Consider the following 22,478-nt stretch of genomic DNA (forward strand, 5'->3'; position numbering starts at 1 on the left):
AATAGTGACAAGTATCACAAGGAGTGGATTTTGTATTAGGTAAAGTGACATACATTGTGCGTAATTTGGTATAACAAGAAGAAGAAGAAGGATGCCCTAGTCTAGAGTGTTAAATATCTGTAGAGTCAGGTCTTATTGTAGAGCAAGCAATAGAATTCTCAGAAGAAATAGCAGTTGGTGAAGCAAGGGGTGTGGATGCAGGAACTATCATGACATACAAGCCATCTCTTTCTTGAGCTTTCCCAATCATCTGTAGGGTTGACTTGTCCTGTATTTCACATGAAAATTCAGAAATGATAATTTTACAAGATAAAGATTTAGTTAACTTTGTGACTGAAATAAGATTGATTGAAAAATTAGGAACAAACAAGACATTATGCAAGGTAAGGTGTGGGCCAAGAGAAACTATGCCAGAAAAATGAGCAAATGAAGAGTTCTTGTTGGGTAGAGAAATTGCAATTGGTGAGATTCTATGATAAGAAATAAAATGAGACAAAGAACTGGATATATGATCAGTAGCACCTGTGTCTAGAATCCATTGGGAAGAGATATTATCTTGATCCTAAGACGAAGTGGAAACATTATGAGAACTCACTAGACCAGTAGAATGTGTGACTGTGGGATTAAATTGAGGAAGAAGTGCCAATAGACCTTGAATTTGCTCTTGAGAAAGTCCCAAAGTTGAGGAATGCGACTGCGTCTGAGAATTATTAGAAGAAGAAACAACTGCAGAAGCCATTGAAGGAGAAGAAGTTGTAGGAAAGCCAAGAACGAGAGGTAAAAGATGAAGATTTTGGTAGTAAGAGAATTGGTTGCAGAAGAACGTGATCAAGAATTAATTTTCTTCTGATACAATGTTATGAGAAAAGAAAGGATGAAATATCGTATTTCTTATTATATGATAAGGAGAGAGTACAATTGATATATATAATTGTTCAGAGCAATATAAAAAAGGAATATAAGTATAAAAATATATGAACATAAATGCACATATATGAACAGAGAATAAAATAATTCCAATAAGAATGACGAAGTTACAAACTTTACATAGTGAAATTTGGATTTTTGTTTTTTATTGAATTAGGTATGTGTTGATATAAGACGTTTAAAGTTTATGAAAATGTGAAATTAATATTTGATTTGTATTATGCATGTTGAATTTGTGACTTGGTATACTTAAAGAAAGTGAATTTGAATGTTTTAAAAGAATTTAATTAGGTTGAACAATTAAGAAATTATATGAATAGATACAATTAGTGAGGTTTATTATTTGTAGTATCAAGTTTTACGGAGAAGAATAGTTGATAAATATCTTGTAATATGAATAACCTCTTGTAATACTAAGTAACCTTATCCTTTTATTGGTGTAGAAAAACATTATTTGTGTTTATAACTATTTAAAAGAGTATATAATTTTTTAATAATTCATAACATATAACTTTTATTTCTAGTAAGTAATAAATATCACTTTCTTTGTAAACCTCTCAATTTACCGAGGAGTGGATTCTAAAAACACTTAGTGGTTTAGCTAAGAATGGCTAGATTCCAAACAATACTCATTGGTTTAATCAAGATTGCTTGGATTCCAAACAACACTCAATTTAGCTATGAGTGGTTGGATTCCAAACAATACTTAGTAGTTTAGGTTTAGCCAATAATGTTTGAGTTATAAACAATATTTTGTTTTAGCCATGAGTGAACGCATTCCAAAGAATACTCGAAATTAGCCTAGAGTGAAAATATATGATGTTATAATTGACATGACATGGGATGTGATGTGAACATAGTTATTTCCAATGAGTGAATATTATGTTGAGATGTTTATGTATTGAATTTGATATTCTACAAGAGATGATGATGGAAGCTTGCCCAAGCCTGGACTTCGCAGGTTGCAATTCCAAACAACAAGCAATGGACCGTGAAGAGTGGTGCAGCGGAAATGGAAGGAGAAGAGTGGTAGTTAGGTTTCCATCATATGATTATGATCTTATTGATATTGAACTCACATAGAGGAAAATATTAAATGATGAAAGTTGAATGAGATTTCTATGACATAGTATGCATAGTGAAAAAAGAATTGTGTTTGGTAAGTCATGAGATTTTACCTTGTCATATTAATGGATTGGATTCCTATTTTGTAGTTTCATTGTTGTGACAACTTTAGTAAAAGAATATGACACGTGCAATCCTTAAATCTAATTCAATACATGAGTCTTCCAATAATGGAATGAATAATCTATGATATATGATATTAATAACTTATTATATGAGTTCTAGTCTTTTGAGTGAAAAATAAAAACTTGATTTTTTATAAATATTTAATAAATCAATTGAGATTAAATTCACTAGAGTATGAAGTATACATATGAGATACAGTTAAAATGTATGAATTTATTCTTTCAAAATATGTATATAACTTCAAGAAAAACAAATTTATAAGTTTGTTTAAAACTCTAACGTATCCTATTTTTTGTATTTGTATGTCATTTATGACTGTAGTGATAGTATATTACACAGAAAAAAAGTATGTGATATTACAGGAAAATCATCTTAGTAAAAATAAGTTGCTGAGATAAAAAAATATTAAATGTTTATGTTTTATTTAGTTCTTTTCTAAAGTTGTGTGTATAAATAAATAAGTTATTTTTAAAAAATTAAAAAAAATGTATAAATACACACATTATTTACTTTTTTATAGTTGTTGTGACAAAATACTTAATAAATATTACGGGACTATTAAACTTTACTTTAACAATGTCTTATCTAAATTGTGCTCGTGAAAATTAACTAAAATAGTGGGGAAAATCTTTAAGCTTTCATTTTGCGTAAATGAAGAACAGTAGAGGAAAAAGAACAAAAATTATTTTAAAACAATAAAATCATGATGTGATCTTTATAATGGAAGAAGATTTCTAATTTATGTAGGCACCCCATAGTTTTATAAGTTCACACCTTTATTTATAGTTATTTTCAATTATACTATAGTGGTTAAAATAAAACCAATTCTAAATATTTAAACTTATGTAAGTTGCACTCTTCCTCGAAACTTATTTATGATAAATTATATAATACAAATAAACATGCCATTTAAATTTACAATAATAACAAATCACATATATAAATGAATGTACATAAAAAATATAACTTAAATCGTAAGTTGTATTATCATATAATAAACTTTAGAAATAATAAAACAAACGTTCACCCATTTGGTGGAATGGAGTAATATATTAGAAACCATCAGTTTTCTCTCAACCCACTCGACTAGCTTGTTTATATTTTATTATTTTTATATAGGTATAAGATATTAAAATAAAATAAAAAACTATAATTTAAAGAGCTATTATTTTACATTGTGTCGTTTTGATAATGTAAATAAATAAATAATTTTTTATTTCATTAATAACTATTTACATATTAAGTTTTAAGTGTTACTGTAATTTAGTAATTTAATATATATATATATATATATATATATATATATATATATATATATATATATATATATATATATATATATATAAAAGCAGCAATCGTTTCCACCATTTTAATAAAATATTAGTAAACTAATTAAGAGATATAAAATACTGATCAAACATGCTTTTGAAAATTGTATTTAAAAAAAATACATAAAATTGATAAATCAACGAGCAAGTTTGTTATTTGAAAGAATAGATTAAAACTTTCCATATTAATTATGAATGGTCAAACCGTTTCTTGGACAAGTCGAAGGAATGAAAACATGAAAAATACAACTAATTCATTTTACTTACATTCCACTAAGACTAAATAAAAATTTATTTAATTTATATATGTTTTAGTTTTTATGTAGGCACACCCCAGTGTTTATAAGCTCACATTCAATTTTATTTATTTTCATTTTTACCATGCTTAGTTTTAGATTAGTTAAATATATGTTTTGGTCCTCATATTTGTACCTAATTTTCAATTGAGTCCTCCTGTTTTTTTTTTTTCCAATTAAATCCAAATATTTGTTAATTTGAGGTCATAAAACCCTCTCCGTTAACTTTCCACTATCGCCGTTGAGACTGTGATGACGTGGATCAGACATTAATAACACATTTATACTGATTTAATTATGTGAAAATTTTATTTAAATTAAAGGATGACTTGACAAAATTAAAAAGGGAATAAGGGATTTGGAAATCAGAGAGCGTTCTTCATCATTTCTTCACCCCAATGGCTCTGTTTTCAGAAACTAGTAGCTTTCTAGTACCCAAAAGCTGTTATTTTGCTAAGAAGAAAAGTGATCCCTCCCATTTTTCAAAATGGAAGACGACCACCAATGGGAGCTTTGCAACGACGACGACTTCATCTTCAAGCGCAAGCGCCGCCGCATCGACGCTCCACCGCCGCCAGAGACCGACGAATCGACGGCGGAAAACCTTCGGAGAGAGCGTAAGAAACAAACCCTACGAGCTCAAATCGGACGACAAGAAGACCCCAACTGTAGGAGACCGCAACTCTAACCAAAGTTGAATGCTTGGGTTGATTATGAAGGTGGACTTAAGGTGATGGAAGTTAGGTTAAGCAAATGGGATGAAGAAAAGCCTTCTGCTCAAATACCTGCATTGCACATGGGGTGAAACACCCACACTAGTGGAAAAAACACATTCTATGACTAACTTATTATGATAGGTAAAATTTATCTATCATAATAAACTGACCGGTGGTATATTCGTAATAAACCTATCATAATATACCTCTTCTATGATAGTTAATTCATCACCTATCATAATAACTAAATGCGGTGGCATTTTTGTAATAAAGTTAAAAAAATATTATGATCACAATTTGGAGTGAAACTCACTCTCAGGCTCATTCTTCTTCTTCGATTCTTTTTCTCTCTTTTCCTGTTCAGAAACAAAACCCTTTTGACCCCTGGTTCTTCTTCTTCTTCTTCAATTTTGTTTTTCCTCCCAAACTCTTCAGATTCGCGCCTCCTTGCTCATCATTTTCCCAACCTAGAATCTCTTATTCAGCTAGGTATTGTGCCACCGTTTCCTCCATCCTTTTCGCTTCTCCTTTCCATTTCACTGATTGAGTCTTCCTTTAAACACCCTTTTGCCTTTGATCTACCTTTTCTACCGATTATAATTGCATTCTACCGATTATAATCACTTCTCACCGATTAAATCCCCTTCTTCTCCGATTAGACCCCTTCCTTTCACGAACCCTAAAATCTACACCTATCAAACCTTCAAAAACCTAGGGCTCATGAGTAGATCCATTTCTTCTGCTGCTTCTCGATTCATCAGCTCGATCCGCGCCAGATTCCATGGTTCCTTGTCGATCCGCCTCGACTTGGAGCTATCAAGTGGTATTCAGAGCCATGGCGTCCCTCCGTCCAGCTAAGTATCTCTCTCCTTTGATTCACATCTCTGTTCTGAGTTTCATTCTTGTGTTGATTCATGTTGTTTGGTTGGGATCTGTTGTAATATAAGTTTGCTTCACTTTTCCGTGTTGTTTGATACAATTTCTTTGATATCTTGTGGTTTGATACTTTGTCTTGTGTTGATTCATTTGTTTTGGTGTCGATCTGTTCATTAGGTTTCTGATTTAGTCTAATTTTTGTGTGTCAGCCTTGAGTTGCTTTGGTTTCATCATTTTAATTGGTCCAAATTTGTGTTTGAATCATTTTATTTGAGCATCATATTCTGTCTTGTCTTTAGTCGTGTGCATTTGATTAATTGTCAAAATTCCTGGTTAAAATCGTGTTTCTGCTTCATCTGTGTAATCTGTAGAGTGTTCATTATCTGCACACTAAGTGAGCCATGACAAATTCAATGAGAGTGGGCTAACAGTGAGAGAGGGTGAAGGCCAGGTATTTTCTACACGCCCCTTTCCTTTTTCCTAGTACTGCACTCTAGTATTGGTTTTCTATGTTTTAAGAACAAAAAACAAATAATAAAGGTAAGAATTCTGATTCATGTTGCAGTGAGTGAGTGACCCATTTTTAAATCATTAGTTCAAAAGTTTGAAGAACCTTGTTCCAGATACGTTACTGATGAAGTAGGTTGACAAACAGTTTACTCTGATGCTAAATTTTCCAAGTTCAGCAGCTGCATTCTTTGTCAGTCCTACAATGCCATGTTTAGAGCTTGTGTATGCGTGAGTTGCAATCCCTCCAACACTTGAACTCACACTTCCTATGCTTATTATACTTCCCTTTCTCGTTGGGATCATCACTCTGGCTGCATGCTTTGTTCCTAAGAAGGGACCTATCAGATTCACTCTCACAACACGTTCCAATTCAGCCACATCGTTGTCAAGAATGATGGGTTTAGCATCATCTATTGTTGCAGCATTGTTCACCGTTATGCCTAGCTTTCCATACTTGGATACAACCATGTTCACTGCATTTTTAACATCCTTTGCCTCATGTTTGCAAAAATAGCCTTGCCATGCACTCACCAATGCCCCTTGCCCCACCAGTGATCAAAGCCATTTTTCCTTCTAGTCTGCAAAAGATTATGCCATGTAAAAAACAAATAATAAAGGTAAGAATTATGATTCATGTTGCAGTGAGTAAGTGACCCATGTCCTTTTCTGCATCTCAGATACTCCAAATGCCCACCCTTCAAGCCAAGCTTATATAAGTATGAAATGTAAAATTGGGTTTGTGTTCTGGATCTGTCATTCACCGGCTTCCTTATTTGCCTTTTCAGGCCGATTGATTACATAACGAATTGAAATAATGAGTGGGGTTGTTCTTGTTGATGTTGTTGCTGCCATCCGTAACCTACTGCAAGGATGGGATAATGCGACAATTGCAGGTCTGTTTCTGTTATTTTCACCTTTTTTTTCAGCTTTAAAAGGTGGTATTCTGATTCTAGTGTTAAAGAGCATCTATTTGTTCATTATATTAGTCAAGTAGTAAAAGCCAATGAAGACTTTGCTTCAAAAAGGCAGCAGTTCTCTTTATTATGCTATTAAGGTGATTTTATTGTAAACCATTTTGAAAATGTTGATTGGCTTTTCCAAGAAATTCAAGATCTGCAAAAGCAAGTTGAGAATTTAGAAGATAAGCTTGATTTTCGAGGATGGGTAATGAGGACACCAGAAGAGATTCAACTAGAGCTTGAGTAATATGAGAAGGTGTCTAATTATGTGATACATTGGTTTAGTTGTTAAAGGCTTGGGGCAATTTTTTTTCTTTTCCCCCTTTCTATCCATGTACAGATACATTTTCATAAGAAAAATTTAATGTATGAAATGGATTCCATTTTATTTGTTCAATTGAATTATATATTAATTATAAATTAATTGGATGAAATCATAATACAAGAAAATTAATTATAAATTGATTGGATATCAAATGTAAGCATGTAATTTTTTTAAAAAAAAAATCAAGTTTTTATGATAGGTAAAAAATTACTTGTCATAATATATTCTGACATATTATGACAGGTAAAAGTATGTCATAATACGCGAAACCCTATTATGATGCCCAGAACTATGATGTCAGACCACCTGTCATAATAAGTCACTTTTACCTATTATAACAAGTGTTTTTTCCACTAGTGCCAATACCAGAATCAAATCCAAAAAAAGGAACCCTTCTTCTTCCTATGTTTTCTGATTTAGACTGTTTTCACATCTGGGGAGCATTGTTTTTCCTTTTTTATTCTCTTAGGTCTGGCTTAGTTCTCGCAGGGAGGCGGGGGCTAGGTTCGGTGGCTCAGGCGTGACGCCTCTTCTTGGTTGTGGGTGCCACCGCGTTAGCTTCTTAGCAACGTGAGTAACTCTGAACGTGGGTGTGCTCGTAGTGGTGGGGATCATGGAAACTTGCCCTTTCGAAGCAAATCGCGACGGTGATTGGTGGCAGGTTGAGTGCGAATCGCGTTACCGATCTTGTAAATTTAGGATTTTCTGAATTGGGAATTTAGGGATTAGTTTTTTTTTTTTAATCTGGAAATTCTTGGGATTCTTGGTCTTATAGCGTTACCAATCTGCATTTACGTTTTGATTCGCGTTTGGAGTGCGTTTCGTGGTTTATTCTTGATGATTGATGGTGGAATTTTGGGGGTTAAGGTTCAAAGTGGATTTTTGTTTTTTTTTTCTTTTTTTTTTTGGATTGGATTCTGGTATTGGGTGTTTCACCCTGCATCTCGACTGCCTCTGGCCACCGCGAGAGCGAAGGTGATGGCGGTTGCCGGAATCAAGGGGGATTAGTCGCAATGACAGGAAGAAGAAAGTAAATAACACGTCATACAATTAAATAATATAAGATAATACCACGTCATATAACATTTATTAAAATACTTAATAATAAATTAAATAAAAAATTCCACCTAATATAAGATTTACACAACATTAGCAATTGTAAACGTCGTTAATGAAAACTTAACGGAGAGGGCTTTATTGCCTCAAATTAACAAATATTTGGATTCAATTGGGACAAAAAAAAAAACATGAGGACCTAGTTGAGAATTGAGCACAAATATAAGGACCAAAACATATATTTAACCTTTTAGATTAACCTTAAGCTCAAAATAAAATTAATTATAAATATCTAAACTTGTGTTATTTGCATTCTTTTCTCTACTGTATCATATATCTGAACTTCTGTTATTTGCATTCTTTTCTCCACATTTATTTATCATATGTTAAATAACACATAATCATATGGTGGGAAACCAATTTTATTTTTTTAAAAAATCATTATTTTCTTAAACTTAACTTCTCTCAAAACCTTTCTTTTTTTTCTTCCAAAACTTATGATTCAGTTCTCATATTGAACATTTAACACCACACGAGTGATTAGTGTGAAGAACTCTATCAAAATTCTGATCAATTTCTTTTTTTAGGTGAGTTCGATTTATGTATTGTCTTTAAGAGAAAAAATTATTTCCTTTGCATGCAAGTTCATTTTCGAGTGCATGTTGTCTCTTTTCTCTCTTAATGTACCTCTCATGGTTTGTAATTCTAAATATTTTTCCTTGATCGTTGATCAACCATTTAATTATGTAGATAAAGTAATTTTTTTTGTGAAGTTGTTTAAGAGAGAACGATAATACACAAACTCTATCAAGTAAGGAAAGTTAATTTCATGATGACTTGTATGTCTTATTGTTGTAGATAACTAGTGTGTGATAAATATCGTTGTATGTTTATTGAAAATGAGATAATAATGGTCAAATTAGTTGTTGGATGGTAAATTAGTCGTGATATTTGAGAATAATAATGAAAGAGAATTTGGTCTGGACTATGAAGTTAAATTGTGGTAGAACTTTTGGAATAGAAAAGTTTAAGTGTGACTGATGATATAGTAACAAGAAATTGTATGAATGTGTATAGGAGAGATTGCTTATAAGAAAAGAAATGAATAAGCATGACTTTGATGTTATTATGGTGAAGTTATTGTTTTAGTTAAAGAGTTTAATGTTTCTGATGATGTATTATATTTTTTCCTTACCAACTTTAGAGTACTTGAATACCTTAGTGTAAAGAGATTAAAAACCTATGATTTCAGGTGTATGGTTGCAAAATTTATGAATTTATTTGGCATAATGTTTGTGTTTTAAGAATGCAGTGTGCTTATGTAACTATTATAATATGTCAAGTATAAGTGGAAACCTTAGGTAGATGAGAAATTCCCAAGCTACATAAAAGCAAAAAAAAAAAAAGGTTGCATTGTTGTTGGGTGGTGCATGTGTGTCACTGGGTGGGCAACAATTGTCTAACTTCAAGCGGTAACTTTGTGAAATTGTTTCCATACTTGAAGTGTTTTATAGTTTTGGCTAAAAAGTTTTCATTGTATGCTACCTAAGATAGTTATGATTATATGAATATATGTTTTGATAGTGTATATGTACGGGTACAAATTTTAGTGTGTTGTGGTTGTAAAATTGGTTAGTTAATGCAGGATAATTGTTACATGAAATTTTTCCTACTAGAATTGATTTGTAATTTACTAATTAGTTCTTTCTTACCTACTAAAAATTGTATTGATGATTGCATTGAGTTATGTTTTGTAAGGTTGTAAGTTTATGAAAAGCTAATGTGATAATAATAAACAAATTAGTTATTTTCAAGGAAAAATGCTAATATAAGGTGAGTTAAAGTGTATGAAAGGGACTTTTGATGTGAGACTATCTTGACTCAACTAGTATCTCATTCATATAAAGTTTGATACCTCGGTGCTGTGAGTCAAAGGAGGCTGCACATAACAGACAATATGATATGAAAGAGGATCATACTTAGGCAGCTAGTGAGGCTAACTTTGTCATAGTTTGGTTGTCGACATTTGGTCTTAATTGTTGGAACATCATTAAAGGATTTGGAAGCAAGCATGATAGGTGTAGAGTTTCACGAGTTCATTCCACTAGTGCAGCGAAGGGAAACGACCACGGTTGTTTTTTAGTATACATCGCGGTTCATGAACTGCGGCATATACGGGGGCACGGTAATAAGTCCGGGACTTTAAAAGCTCGGAACCGTGGCGAAAAACCCTTCTTTTAAAAAAAAAATTCCTAAAACAATAGGTCGTAGTTCGTGCTACAACCGCAGCCAAAACTCTTTTTAAAAAAAAAAAATCGTTTATTCAACTTTTATACACAGTCCCACCCTGCAACTTTCTCTTATCTTCACTATTTACGTTACATATTTATAAGCTCTTTGCCATGTTCCAGTTCAATACACTTCATCATCCTAATTGAATTCAACCTAAATTCAACCTTCATAACAAAGCCCCTGTCAGACTCCCTTGATCACACTTTACTCACACATAACCTCACACCGAGACTCTGCAGCGCATCCTGAGACGCTCACATGTCCCCATCTCTTCCTTTATGTTTTCGCACCCCAACACCCAAAGTATCTAATAACTAGACAATCTTCACAACGTATAAAATATCATTCCGAATACAATAAAAAAATGCTTATGAAAACGCAATTTCTATGTGCAGCGATGATGTGTAATTGAAAATTTACAATTGACAGTTAAGGCATGACGCGGTTCATCGTGAAATTGTAGCGTAGAAACGCAAAAAGGAAGAAGGGCATCAAAGGCAATACCTGAAATCAAACGCACTGTTAGTGGCATAGAGAGGAGGGCTTCAGAGAGAAAGGCACTCGAAGCGCCAGAAAGAAGAAACTAAGTAGAATGGCGCGGTAGAGAGGAGGGCTTCAAAAAGAAAGGCGCGGCGAAAGTTGACGATATCCAAGTGGAAGTTGACGATGGCGCGGCAGTAAAGAAACACCTCGCAGAAGACACTCGAAGCGCGGCGGAGAGGAATGGCGCGGCGGAGAGGAGAAAGGTTTGAGTTTCAGAGTTTTCGCGTGGAAGACAAAATTGTTCAGTGATATCTTTTTAACCTAATTAAATGATACTGCCGCGGTCCATTATAAAACCGAGGTAATAGAGTGGAATAGGTCACAGTTTCCATAATAATTGCGACCTATTCTGATTAAAAAAAAAAAATCTTAAACTGATCTGAAATGGCAATGTTGTAATTTTCTACCCACTTTCTACTGCAGTTCAACCAACAATTGTGGCCTATTCCCTGACTCCAATTTATTTCAGAACAGATTTTGGGGAATGTCAGAATTTAGCAAGGGGAATAGAGCACGGTTCTAAGGGGAACCACGGTCTATTCCCCTGCAATTTTATTTCAAATTTGACTTGGCGGGAATGTCAGAATTTTGTAGGGGGAATAGACTGCGGTTCTGAGGAGAGCCGCGGTCTATTCCCCTACAATTTTATTTCAAATCTGACTTGGCGGGAATGTTAGAATTTTGCAAGGGGAATAGACTGCAGTTCTGAGGGGAACCGCGGTCTATTCCCCTGCAATTTTATTTCAAATCTGACTTGGCGGGAATGTCAAAATTTTGCAGGGGGAATAGGTCGCGGTTCTTGAGGGGAACTGCGATCTATTCTCCTGCAATTTTATTTCAAATTTGACTTGGCGGGAATGTAAGAATTTAGTAGGGGGAATAGACCGCAACTCTGAGGGGAACCGCGGCCTATTCCCCTGCAATTTTATTTCAAATCTGACTTGGCGGGGATGTCAGAATTTTGCAGGGGGAATAGACTGCGATTCTGAGAGGAACCGCGGTCTATTCCCCTGCAATTTTATTTCAAATCTGACTTGGCAAGAATGTCAGAATTTTGCAGGGGGAATAGGTCGCGGTTTCCCTCAGAACCGCAGCCTATACTTTCGATATAATTTCAAAAATGCCACCGCACAATATTATGCTTCGGTTTCTATTGAACCGCGGTGTAATGTGCACGGTAAAAGATCGATTTTTTACTAATGTTCATTACATTAATCCTCTGAAAGCAGCATCTATATGTATGTTGTTTGAGCCATTTGGGTTGGGATTTGAATGAGTTGATTGAATAAAGTTGTGGAGATTGATGTTAATAGTTGATTTTGATGAATGAGAAATACTTTGTGTTTTGGGGCTGACTTTTATTAAAAATATTCATTGAATAGAATAATTTGAGAGTTTGTTTAATCCTTAAAAGACTATAATGTGATAGTTGAATTGAAATAAGATCATAGTAAGATTGATTTTGATAGAGATGGTATGTTATACAAGTAAGATTCTTTATTTTCATATTAGTTATTAATAATATTTAAATTCCATAATTAATTATTTAATATAAAATAAATTTAACTTTTAAAAACCGTTTGAATAAAAGTATAATTTGCTTTTATTTTAATTAATGAACTTATACTATATAAATAGTTAACTAACTTATATAAAAAATAATTTATAATTGTAACATCTAGATATTTACAATATAAATATCTTATGTATAATTGTAATACCCTTTCCTTTATGTTAATTATATTTAAATCTTTTGTTTAAATATGATTTTATAAGTAAATTGAAAAATATAAAAGAAGATTTTGTAAAAATTAAAAGATGATTTAGAGGTGTTAACAAGTTTTTATTTCTAATTACATTGCTAAAATTATAATCATAATTTCGTTATTATTTATTAATGAGCTTATTAAGTTCATTACACTACTCAAATTGTAGTGGTAATAAAAATAAACTAAGAGTAAGCTAATAACTGACTTTTACTTATATATATTTCAAGGGTTTATTTTAACAACTTTTTTAAAAATTATAATACTTTAAATTGAAATTTTATTATTTATGTGATAATTAACTTATCTTTGTAATATTTTGTTTGTATATTTTATTTATATATTTTATTTATTTTCTTTTGTCATATTTATATATTATATACAAAAGGAGTTGATGATGGGAGTGGAAACTAAAGGATTAAAATAATAAAATCTTAGATAATTAGTTTAATCCTTTTATAAAACTATATTAAAATTCTAGTTTATATTTTAAAGTACTTGTAAATTTATTTTAAATATGTTTTAAAATATAATATTATCTAATTTAAGATATGTCAGGTAAATCATTTCACTTATAATTAGTGAAAAGGTACCTTATCATATTAATTATTATACAATCATAATAAATCACACGTATAAAGGAGTATATATTAAAAAACTTTATATATATATATATATATATATATATATATATGGGTTTGTTAATGCGTGTACGCTTGTTTTTCAGTTGGTACATTTTAACAATGTATACTGGATTATAGTAGACAAAAATATTCTCATATATTATAGATTCTAAGTTTTAAAGTCAAGGATATTTAAATAATTTTCATTCTCAAAACTAAAAAAAATAATAATAATAAGAAACCCCCAAACCCTTACTCACCTCTCTCATTCCTCTCAATCCTTTCTCTTTCATCTCTCTCACTCCAACCTTTCCTCTATCATCCTATGGTAGATCCAACAAAAAAAAATTAAAAATACTCGTCGTTAAACAATTTACCTTTGTAAAGAGTTGAGTCATTAGCATATTCGTCTTCAGGCAAAGGTTCATTCAAGATCTCTTCAATTTCATCATCTTCACTAACCTCTCTAATTCATCATCTGCAGATGTTGAATCGTCATCTCTTAAAAAACCTTCAGGTCAATTACCAATTCCTTCTGGTGTCATTATGCTTGTGAAAATTAGATAAAATTAGATAAGACTAAAATTATAAAATGAAAACTCATTATAAAATCATTTTTTTTTGTGAGAAATTGTTTAATAGCGATGTGGGAGACGTGTGGCTGCAAAGGGAATGTGGATTTCCAGATAGTGGAAGCCATGTGGCAAAAAGGGAGTGGACCGAACGTCCATTTTGGTGGCCATATTTAAAGTGGGATTTTTAAATCTGGCACCACTTTCTCATGCAACCTTTCTTCTTCCTCAAACTCAACTTTCCAGAACCATCATTTTTCTCCTCCTTCTCTCTAAACCTTCAAACTTCTCTCTAAATTTCTAACCATCATTTCTTCTCCGATCATCAACTTCATTTCAGATTAATTTCTCCCGGTGTCAAGAGCTTCAATTTGCACTGATCATAATTCCATTCTGAACCGGTAAGTGTTCTGACTCTTGAAGCTCCTTCTTATTCTTGCATGCACGCCACTTTAAGCTTGCATGTAATTGTTAAAGTCATTTCTCTGAACCTGCTATCTTGTAATTAGACTTTGGACTTTGGAAAACCTTAGAAGTAGTTGCTGCCAAAGAATGAGAAGCCTAGTTGGAATTAGAGGTAAGGGAAGCTTATAAGATTTAATTATGATTCCTTGTATGTTTATATGCATGATTTAATGTGAGTATGTTAGTTGATTTAATGGTATGTTGAAATATGGTATGCTGATGTATGAAATGTTTGATATTGATTATGCACTTAGAGAAATGTATGAAACCTAGAAATTCTTAAATCTGTGATCGAAGGTCATTAGGACCGTTCGGTCCTCCCCTTTAAACCGTTCAGTCTTGACTGAAGTCAGTTGATGACCGATCGGTTTTGTGAGGCTTACATTGTTTGTTATCTACTTTGACTAATCTGGTTCTTTAATAAGTCAATGGAGTCATTTCCCTCTCGGTTTAGTGTATATAATATGGTTAAGAGCGTTCGGTCATAAACCGAGTGTTCGGTCATACAAGTGTTCAGTATTAGACTGACACTTAATTTATGAAACATTCGGCTTCAACTTTCTATCAATTATCTAAAGAACATTCGGTCATGTGAAGCACTTGGTCATAGATCTAGTCCTCGGTCGTATTAAATGCTTAGTAATAATCTAGTATTGCTATGAGTATAAGTACAGTACTCGGTCTTGAAGTGCTCGGTCATAGACTAGCTTTCGGTTATCTTAGTGCTCGGTCTTACAGCAGCACCTGATCCTTAAAGTACCTGGTTTAAATTATTATGTTTTTGTGAAAGTGCTTGGTCTTATACTGACACTTGTTTTCCCAAAGAGTGTTCGGTCTTGTACTGACACTCGGCCTATTGAAGAGAACTCTGTTATTCCACAAACGTTCGGTCTAATTGATATAGTACTCGGTCTTGTTAAATTTTTATTCGATTATTGAGCGTTTGACCATCTTCATAAATCTTTTACAAGTTTTGGTTGCTTTGGATAGTTCTGGGGCTTTCTCAGTTGTTGATTGTTCGGTCACCTGTTGAAGTTTTCTTTGATACTCCATCTTCTTTCGGTGTTAGACCGTTCGGTCATGTACTACAGTTTTCTTTGAAAATCAGTCTTCTTTTCAGTATTAGACCATTCGGTCATTCCCTTAACAATGTTATATTTTGATGAGTGTGATGGTGTGAAATTGGTTGAGTTTGGTTAAGTAAGAGAATTCCAATGGAGGGATATCTCATGGTTAAGGATGGTTGGTAAAGTATGAACATGGTCAGACTCTACTATCGTCCTGATCCTGATATTCCGTGATGACGCTTTCTCATGTAGAGGAAGGTTATTCATGCGTGGGAATGGCAGGAGGTCCGCGGTCATAAGACCAGATGATCGATGTAGGACTAACCTCGAATGGCAGCTGATGAGTTATGCCAGCTACTACACCACACCGGGTGCTAGGGACGTCGAGCTACATGGTTCATACAGTCCGGACAGTGTCTAAGTGGTTGGTTATGAAAGTATAAAACGGTCAGTCTGAATAATTATGAATATATCAGGATGTTATGAATGTGATATTGTTTATATTGTTCGGTTTGCATGTTTATATGTATGTTGGAAATGATTAATTAAATTTATGTAAGCTTACCCTTATCTTTTCTGTCTTTGCCTATGTTGTCGTTCGATATTTGACCGTTCGGTTTGTTCTCTTCACTGCGATGATCATCCCTTGGATGTGAGCAGAAGGCGTGATTGAGGATACCTTGGAGGATGCTCTGCTGACCGATCCGCTTGTAGATGCTATACCTGAGAGTAGTGCAGGACCGTCTGGTCCTTAGTTTAGATTTTAAATTTTATCACTTTATGTATATAGTCGTTCGGTTTAATGTTTTGTAAAACTGTTCGGTTTATCTCTTTTGTATCACCGTTCGGTCTTAGTGAGCCCATGACTGTTCGGTATTATATGTACATTCAACTTTTGTGAAAAGTTTAAAATTCTATATAATAATTCATATCTCTTATCCATCTAAGTGCTTATTCATCACTGTTCTCATTTATTATTTATGTTAACTCCTAGAATAAAGTATAACTTTTGTTATATAGTTATTGGGATGTTAGATAATATACTAAAAACATAATTTTCTTCTAATTATTATATTTTATATTGTGTTGTTTAACAATGTAAATATGTAATAAAATTACAATTAAAATCATAAATATTTACAATTATTCAATTTCATTCAATGAAAGATATTAGTTATCACCTTTATTAAACATGTTCTTTTGTAAATCGTATTTAAAAATATAAAAAAATAATAAATGAATGACGAGTTCCTTCTTTAAAATAATAGATCAAAACTTCTAAGTTATATTAACTGATCCATTTATTAGATAAGTCAAAATTAATCAAATTTAGAAAGTACAACTAATCCATTTTACGTTTCATTATGATTAAATGCAAAAAAAAAAAATTGATTTAAATATATTTCAATTTTTTAATACTACATTTTTTATTTAATCTCTCACTTGTAAAAAGGTATGAACTAATTAGGTATATGTGTTTTTTTAATATGTTATTTCTACTAAATATTCTAAATTATTTTAGTTTACATATGTATAGAGATACTACTCTTATATTTAGAAAAAAAGTTTTGTCACTAACTACACTATTCAATAAAGAAAACTTTATTTTTTACCTAATAAAATTATAAAACATAAGTAGTGTGATCTCTTAGAGATATTACTAATTTGACTCTGATGAATGATATAATAAAAAATAATTCATTAAAAAAATTGTCCACGTTTAATTTTGTTGCCTTCCTTCAAAAGAAGAGAGTAGTATTCTATAATTTGTATAGAAAAAAAAAAAAAGCTTATATTGGATTAAAATGGTATGAAAAAGTTTAAAAAAAAAAAGGCTAACGTGTAAAAGAGGAAAAACGGTATTGGTTTGGCTTTAATTAATAATTTTTGTCATGATTTGGTTATTAATTAAATTGATTGTAATGGATTGCGTGTGGTGTCAGGGCGTCAACGGTCTTACCGACAGCTTTTATTTCTCTGTTTGCTTTTTCAGACCTAAAAATGGATTTATCTGAATTCTTTTTCTTTCTTTTTAATTTACACCATTACTACAGTATCTACATTAATGTATAATAACATACCTCTTTCGAATGCATATATATATATATATATATATATATATATATATATATATATATATATATATATATATATATATATATTGTATTTGATTTTACTTTTTAATATCATAGATAAACATTATATTTATATTTTACCACAGTAACTCTACATTCATACTGATAAAGCAACAGTATTATATTTTACTTTATAGCTTATATATTTACATTTTTTATATTTTCCTGGTTTTATTGAAAGCTTATAATTGGTTTTTTTTTTTGTTTAGTTATTTTATATTTTACTTTATACTGTGAGTAATACATAATAAGATAAAGTAATATATTATAAATATAAAAATAAACATAATAGAAGTGTAGGAACAGAGACGCCTGGGAATCCGATTTGTATTTGGAAGATTCAGATAAAAAAACATTTATTTAGTAAAATATTAATATTTTAATTATATTTTATATTTTTTTTAATTTAAAATACTAATATGATTTATGTTATATTTAAGGCTTCAACTTCCACCATGTCACACCATGGAAAGGCGTAAGCCACGAGATCTGGCAAAGTAAATAGAGTGGCATGTTACACGCTTGTCATTATTATTATTGTTATCAATTCGTATCATATACGAATAAAACTTAAAACAAATTAAGAGAAAAAGTAATTTCCAACTCATCTTAATTTTTTATTTCATGAATTAATTATTTTTTTAATTGATTTTTTAATTACTATTTATATTTCTTTTAACTTTTTAACCCCTATTTTATACTCTACTTTTTATTTTCTTATTTTAGTCAAATTAAACAATGATCTGACATTTATTTAAGGAATTATCAAGAAATGATTTAATTAATTGACAGACTTGAAGATTTGAAATGATAAAATATTAAAATTCGAAAAGTAGAACAAACTTACAAAATTATAAAATTAGGAGAACCAAAACTGTAAAAGAAGAATTATAATAAAACATCAAATATTGCAAGTCTAAACTATCAATCAGTTTTTTCAATGATCAAACTCAAATAAACAATTTGGTTCACTCCCTTTAATGAAATATCTTCTCCTGATTACGATTTTTTTCCTCGTACACTTATCCTTTATTTGACAAATTTAAGTTTAATTCTATTCAAACTAATTTCTTATTAATAATCTGAAACTAAACTCAATTATTGATATACATTCTGAAATTGATGTTTCATTTCTCATGCATTAATGGTCTAAAACCAAAACCATAAATACTGTAACTCTCCTAGGTACATTATTACTAATCTTCTTTATAATCATATATATATATATATATATATATATATATATATATATATATATATATGGGTTTGCTAATTTAAGTAAGAGAGTTTTTTAGTTGGTATATTCTAGCAAAGTATATCAAGTTTTAGGTTATAAAAATGTCTCTATTAAAAAAAAACAACTTTAAATCCAAGGATATTTTAATAATTTTAAAATTTAATTTAAAAAAATAAAATAAAAGGTAGTTATTAAAAATACGGATCGGTCCACGTATAGAGAAGTTATTAGCTTTTATTGTATATTTTTTAAAAAGTAATTGTTTTTTAAAATAAAAATAAAATAAAAGGTAGTTGTTTTTTTAACCTAAGGTTTTATAAACCCAGACGAGTTCTATAAACTTAGACGGGTTCTATAAATCCTAAACTCTAAACCATTATATTTTTTTTAAAAGATAGTTGTTTTTTAAAATAAAAAATAAAATAAAAAGTAGTTGTTTTTTAAATTAAAAATAAAATAAAAACTAATAACTTCTCTCGTACGTGGACCAATCAGAATTTTTAATAACTACCTTTTAATTTTTATTTTAAATTAAATTTTAAAATTATTAAAATACCCTTGAATTTAAAGTTGATTTTCTTTTTTAACAGAGACATTTTTGTAACTTAAAATTTGGTATACTTTATTAAAATGTACCAACTAAAAACCCCCTTATATAAATTAGCAAATACCATATAAAACTACAATATATATGTTTTAGATATACATAAAAAAAACTTATATTAATTATGTTAATACATCTTAATAATTGTAATGAAATATTTTTTTTTTTCCTTTTGGAGCCATATACAATGCCTCCTACTACTTGCATACAAAATTATTTAAAATTGATTCAAGAGAAAGAGAAAGAACAAAAACAAACTTATTCAAAATAAAATTTTGATCAACTACAAGTATAGTTTTATGAATATAATGCACTCTCATATTCAAATGTTAAGAGTTCTTATAGAAAATATAGAATAAGAAAAAAAATTAGTACTTTTAGAAAAATTATAACTTTTATATAATAAAATTTGATTGACATCTTTTTATTAATAGTCGGAACTTTTAAATAATAAGTTTTTTTAGTATCATTTATAAAACCTTCTTCTACTTTGAATATATTCTAAATCCTTATACCAATCATTAATTTAAAATTTTATCACATTCTTAATAACAAATGCACTAACACTAAATATAAATACACATTTGACTAAACCACAAAAATTATAAAATTTGAACTATAGATAATTTTATTTTGAAGATATTGAGTAATAATAATATAATTTAGAATATTTATACATTAAAACTTCAACAATATTATTATATACCAGTGAAAAAAGAGATTTAAAAAAAATTATATTAACAATGATGATTAAATAAAAAATAAAATGCATCTTTTTTTATTTTAAAAATTAAACGTTTGTCTCTTTATATGTTATCATACTTTTCTAATTTAAAATATAATTACAAATAAAATAAAAATACACAATATGCAAATCAAAAGAAAAGACACAGTTATATAATACTCTGTTCACTTTTTTTAATGATAATAAAAATAATAAAATAATTATTATAATTATAAAATTAAATATAAATAATTTTTAAAATTTTATTTTAAGTAGTTTTTATTTATTTTTGGGTATTTTAATTAAAAAATAATTAAATTTAAAAAAATATCAATAAAAAATAATTAAATTTAAATACTATTGATAAAATAATTATTTTAATTTTAAAAAATATTTAAAGGATAAAATTAAAAACAAATATAGATATAGTTTCCCTATATAAAATGTTAAATTTGAGATGCTAAAATCAAATTTACAATATTTTTTACTAAAAAATATTATATCAGCTCTTAATTTATATTCTCATTAATATGTTATTTAATTATTATTTTTTCAATATAAAAAATTTGTCTCATTTTTATAATTTTATATTTAAAATTTTAGGTAAAACACTCCAACTTTGATAAAAAAAAAAAAAAAGTTCTCATAAAATCCAAAATTTTAAATGAAAGTACTGAAAAAAAAATCCAAATTTAAAAGTTTCCCCATAAATGAAAATTTTTTAGAAAATCTAAAATTATTATTATTATTTTGGAGAGAAGATGTGATTAAAACTATGGATTTCAAATGTAAGTTGGGAAACGCAAAATAGGGCACAGACTTTTTATTTTGGTCAGATAAATTAACTAAAAAGGCATTTATTTATGGCTTTAACAGAACAGCAGCAGTTTGACTGCATTTTTTTAATATTTGCAGGTTTCGTCTCCAAGAATTCCCAAAACTTTGAAAACCCCTCACAATTACTGCTTTTTATTTATTTATTTAATCAGAGACAGCTGCATGCAGATTAAATTACTATAATGCCCTTAAATTTCTCACACTTCAATGTAACCAGTCATAATTTCCATTTTAAGAAATTTTCTTGTTTTTTAAAATATAATTAAATTTAACAAAAATACCATCCAAAACTAAAGTGGTAATTATTTTACTTTAACTTTTTAATTTAATTTTATCTTTGGGACACCACTTTTTTTCTTTTATTAGTAACTGTGTGAAGTGACATTGTTAAAACTTGTGTAACAGGTTAATAATACAACTTTTATTTAACATTGTTGTTAAAGGCTAACTTATCATTTCTTTTTCTTGTTATCTGGTTATTTTACTTTTTCTGAAATTTTAGCTTTTTTTATTTAAAAAACTCTTCAATTATGGTTTGATAATTATATACACATATAATATTTATATATGTATATAATTTCAAGGTGGATTCAATTTATACCAACTTACCCTATTTTCTGTATTTGTTTATGGTCTATTAGTCTACGATGATCATATGTTATACATGAGTAGAAGAGTATGTAGGTAGAATGACTAAGAAACAATAAGACTATTAATGGACGGTTAAAGTATAATTGTTGTGTAAGTACATAGTTTTTGTATTGTACATATCTTCTATTTGTTTAGAAATTATCGAATTTTAAGGACGGTAAATACATATTATATGTTTATGTGTTTATTTATTGTTTTATACTAAACTTGTAATGATTCATATAGTAATATATAAATATATATATATATATATATATATATATATATATATATATATTTTAGTGAACTAAATCATTTCTTTATAGTATATTTTTATGAAATAGACTATATTTTAAGTTTGGTTAGACTAAACTCAATATATAGGTTCAAAGCATTTATTCATTTTTTAAGTTTAAAAACCAATCAAAATGTAACATATGAACAAATTTTAATTTCATATTTAAATTTAGAAACTAAAAATATATTTAACCCATATTTTTATTTTAGTTTAACTGAACTTAGATTCAACTTATTCATAAAAAAAAATCTATAAAAAAATGATTAATTTATTAACACACATAACATATCTACACTCCTAATTGAATTATTATATGGAGACTTGTTATTTTATTTTTAAAGTTTAAGATCAATGTATCAAAATTTCAAAAAAACAAATTATAATTTTTCATCCTATTAAAAATATATTAACTTAAATAAATATAGCTAAATATTATATTTT

The 22,478-nt window shown here is 29.5% G+C and overlaps 1 pseudogene; it reads right to left on the reverse strand.

Moving 5' to 3' along the window:
* Positions 1-4,767: 4,767 nt before the first annotated feature.
* LOC106770257 overlaps positions 4,768-22,478 on the reverse strand; it is a 45,164-nt pseudogene continuing 27,453 nt past the window's right edge.

This window comes from Vigna radiata, chromosome 8 (assembly GCF_000741045.1).
Source record: "Vigna radiata var. radiata cultivar VC1973A chromosome 8, Vradiata_ver6, whole genome shotgun sequence".
NCBI lineage: Eukaryota > Viridiplantae > Streptophyta > Magnoliopsida > Fabales > Fabaceae > Vigna > Vigna radiata.